Genomic DNA, 4,883 nt, shown 5'->3' on the forward strand with positions numbered 1-4,883 from the left:
CTGGTCATGGAGTGGGTGTGGGGGTGGTTGCTTGTGTCATAAACTAAAGAAAAGTCAACACTCCACCTCTTGTACTTCACCCACTCTTCTTGGATAAGATTTATCCCCAAAAACGTGATAAATTAATAAATATGGGGCCTTATATGTTAAAATAAAGTTTTAGGTGAAAATCCCGCGTTAAAATAATTAAAAACGGGCCTAAAATGCAAAACTAGTCGAAAACCGGGTGAAATTGGCCTACCTGCGAGACCTCTCGGTTCTGGGCGAGGTTCGGTCCTAATGCTGCTGGGCCCGAAGGCGAAATGGAGCGAAAGGGTAAGAAGCGAAATAGCCCGAAGGAGAAGGTAGGAAGCGAAGGCTTCGGGTTCGGTTCGTCCGAGGTTCGGGCCCGAGAGGGAGGGTTCGGTCCGAAGGTAAGTTCGGTTCATGGCAGTCCTTCAGCAGTTCGGTCCCTATAGGGACCTTCGGTTCTAAGAGGGTTCGGCCCTTTAAGAGGGGTTTCGGGTCCTTAAGCCTAATTTACCCGTATTTACCCCGTTTTAAGCGGTTTTTGACCCGGTTAAGGGTCGGGATGACCCGAATGATTGTAAAAAGTTAAAGGAACTTTTGAGAGAGATTTGGGAGAGATTTCACACACTTGGAGAGATTTCTCATACTTGGAGAGATTTGGGAGAGATTTCGCATTCTTGGAGAGATTTCTCCCACAGAGAGAGATTTGGGAGAAATTTGACATTCTTGGAGAGATTTCTCCTCCTTAGAGAGTTTTGGGAGAGTTAGAGTGAAAGAGATTTGGAGAGACTACTTTTGTGACCTTTTTGAGTGTTTGGCTTTGTAACGCAAGGTTTGTACATCTCGTTAAGTCTTGTTATGATTGTTATATGCCCCCGAGGGTTAAGGAATAATGTTTTATTGAGTAGTTTCATCACTTGCCCTGATTAGGGTTTAGAATTTCCGAATACGTGAAAACTCTAAGTGATACTTTGTATTAAGATTGCGAGTTGTTCAATAAGAAATATAATGGAAACCCTAATGTACAAGGGTTAGATGAGTTGACCGGTTTGACTTGTTGACTTTAGTTGACTTTGACTTGGCCAAAAATTGACGGTTGTCACATCATCCCCCCGTTAGAAAGAATTTCGTCCCGAAATTAGCGTTTTGACTGGGACTTCAAGAATTTGTAGGAAAGATGGGGGAAACTTTTTGTAGTACAAGAAATTGATTATGGCGGGCACCAACCCACCTGATGTTAAATGACGACCCTGGGTTTTTATATAGATGATAAGACTTAGTTGCGTTTTGCCGTGCTCTCGAGATGCTCTTAGCCTTTCTCGAATTTGTACTAAGTCATAAGTGATAACTTCTCCTCGGAGCACTGCACAGGGTCTGCTTTAGTGTTTCTCATCTGATTAGATCGGTAGGGAACATATGGGTTCGGTTTACACGACTAGGCTTATTCGGATGATAGGGCGTTCACTTGCACTCCTGGGTAACCTGGTCCCGAAGTTCATAGCAGGACTCGTACCTGGTCCATCAATCATTAACTTGCGCATATAGGTCGTATGTACTTAAGGTTGGTGAGACAGTTGGATGGGTGACTCTGCCCCAAGTCCATAACCAGACGAGGAACAGGAAATAGGGCGGAAGCACACATCCAATGTCCGTAGAATCTTACTTATACATTATCCTCACGTATACACGTAGTAATGGTAGACTAATCGTATTTGTCCCATGCTTCTGTGCTTGAGCCTTATCTGTTGCATGCGTGACATCCCCTAAGGGTCTTCTGGATATACTTGTGGTGAGGCTTCGGAGGGTATAATATTCCTCTGGTAAGTGTTTTGGGGTTTCGCGGCGAGAGATGACCCGGAGGTCCGTGTTGGTTTTGTGTTTATGAGAGACGAAGTTTTTCGAGATTAGGTGAAAGGTCTTTTCGTAGCCGTTTAGTCAGGAAAGTGAGGACTATATCAATTGAAATCGAATGACGACAACAATATCTTTTTAGGTAAAACATGTGTTAAGCTGTATTCGTAAGAAGTGCTCATTAGGGTGATAGAGTATATTGTGTTCCTTTTCAGTGTGTTCCATTTCGTTCGATGTTATTATTACTGCAGGTGATTCCTACCACAGCATCTAGCACTGGTAGTGAGTGTGTTCTGATAGCTAGCAATGATACCTGATATCATGATTCCTAACAGGTCACTCTATGGTCGAGCGGTATAGTTAAGTCGTATGTAATTTGATATTGGTGAAATCGTTGAGTGGGTGGCTCTACTCAAATCCCACTACTAGACATGGAACAAGAGTCAGGATGGAATTATTTGCTTTAAGTCTTTGGTATTTTGATTATAATTAACCCCGATGTATGCATAAGGTCATCACAGCTTGCAGGTGATGATCCTAAGGTCATATATGAATGTCTTTGATTTGATTCGAACGAGAGAGTATTTTAACTACTTTTTGAGAGACGAAAATTTTAGCAAGCATACCAAATTCATTACAAACATATGGTACTTAAACGTTTTTGTCGTTGGAAACATTACAAAAGTCCTAATAGGGATCCCTTGTTGCTCCTGCTGGTTTGTTCGTCACACTCCTCCTGCTCCCCCGTCGTTCTTCTCAGTTGGACATTCTCTCTTGAAGTGTCCCATTTCACCGCATAGGTAGCATCCTGGGCCTACCCTGGTGTTGGTGATTGAAGGGAGGTGTTGGGTTTGGTTCCTGCAGAAACGGGCAGTATGTCCGTTCTTGTTGCAGTTTTTACAGTGTATCACCCGGCGAGCCCCATTGTGATGGAAATTACACTTGTTACACCTTGGGAGTGATCCCTTATATGGTCTGGCCGGTGCTTGGGTGACAGACCTTGTGGCTAGTGTCGAGGCATGTGTCGTGACTGGTGTTGTAATGGCAGGGGTGGCCATGGGCTGCTGTCTTCTAGCAAATTTTTGAGGTAGGTTACACTCATTTTCGCTCCAAAACTCTCGTTTCTTGTTCGTAGGTTGGTGGCCTGAGGCGCCTTCATTGGCAGACACCCGCCGGTGTTCCTGATTGTTACAAGAATTTGTATTGTCGGTACCGCTTCCATCTCTGCTAGCGTTGTTAGCATTGAGTCGCGCCATGACGGTTGTCACGGCTGCCGTGACTTCAGCTTGAAAAGTAGCAGAGTCTATCTGCAGGGTTGGCGCCTTGCTAGTTGGTGGGTTGCCTCTTGGTGAAGACATAGTTCTGTTTCACGACGAAAAACGACTTCGTGAGTGGGGATAATTATCTCAAGTGCATTCTTACAATTTATATTCACATATATAAATTTTTGCACATTCCTGTACTATTCTTAGTGTTTCTGCTAACGTTCCTGAGATGGAGTTATGATAGTGGGTAGAAGTAGGTTTCGTACGGGCGCTAAGCTTTACTCATCTAGGGATCATGTTTGTCCAAACACACCTGGCTGAGGAGTTTTGATGGGACCCGATGCACTAGTGCTGGTATGATCGCACCCTCATAGGTCTATGAAAAGGGCACCTTTTAACTATGAGGCTTAAAAAGGTGAGATGATATTGAGTCTTGAATAAGGGCTCATACGTCGGGAGTTATTTATCTTAGTTTTGAGTGTATCGTGTTCCGGTTGTTTATGGTGTTCTGAAAACAGTTCATAACGAGAGTCTATATATGATAAACTTATGAATTTTAGTAGTATTGCTCCCAAAGAAATAATACGCATGCCCCTTTTATTTGTATGATTTTAGCATATTTAGTTTTTAGAGGAAGGTTTTGAGCCTGATGTAGGTCCACACCGCATCATTGCAAGGAAAGTTTGGTCCGCAAATAAATCTCTCGACTAGTGAAATCACTAACTCGTGGGGTCGGGTTTACACATGGAGGGGAGTAACACCAACGCATACTCATAGACCTAATCTTCAAGGTCTTGTGAGTGGAATGAACTCTGTTTTCAATAATACGTCCCCAAATGGCGAGTTGTTGTTGTTGATGGCGACTCCATCCCTCGATCAATGCTGCCCAACGGGGCACAGGTTTGATGGAGTCGAGACGGTTTGCGAGGGCCCATGCTATGTGAGGAGTGTTTTCGACCTCTGACTCTACCTCCGACTCTTATCCTCATCACTCACTAATTCTCCGGGTTTGGAAGGTAGGGGTCTCATGATACGTAAGATCTTGTTGTGATGTCAGTGCGAGAATAGGGGTGAAATAGATACTTAATAGACGTCTAATACTATAATTACTTATAGGGTTGATCCTTATCAGTCACGTCTATAGTCACATAGTGCATACAAGTTATACAGAATCTGAGATAGAATAGACCGTCGAATAAATGACTCTACTCTAAGTCCACAACCAAACAAGGAACATGAAATAGAGCAATAGTCATAGATTCTGAGTCTATAATATCTTTAATTATGTATAACCTTAGCGTAGGCACTCAGGCATTATAGACCTACTAATAGGGGTCTTTAGTTTTCACATAAGTTGGTTATAGTATCACAAAATACTCCTATAGTATTTTAATATTATGTTTGGTTCTTGACGATTTTCTTGTATGGGCGTTGGTAAGTTGATAGACTTGTTGTCCACCATGACTATCCCCCGGTACATGTTAGTCATTTCTCGGACGAATATAGTTGATCAGGCTATATCCCTCCCAGACTTGATTGCATATCCCAGGGCATATTCACAATGCACAACTTCTCTATTTTTAACTTTTGTGTTTTCCTTAGACATGACACTAAACCGGTATGCATGTATGTACTTTTAACAAGAAATTATTTATTTCTAAAAGTATAGTTATTTGAAAATGTTACATCAGAGACCTTAGTCCCAATGCATTTATAGTTTGTATATCTTATGTGGTTCGATATACTTAGTTCACTATA

Source organism: Lactuca virosa, chromosome 1 (genome assembly GCF_052849685.1).
Source record: "Lactuca virosa cultivar CGN04683 chromosome 1, Lactuca_virosa_CGN04683_v6, whole genome shotgun sequence".
NCBI classification, from domain to species: domain Eukaryota; kingdom Viridiplantae; phylum Streptophyta; class Magnoliopsida; order Asterales; family Asteraceae; genus Lactuca; species Lactuca virosa.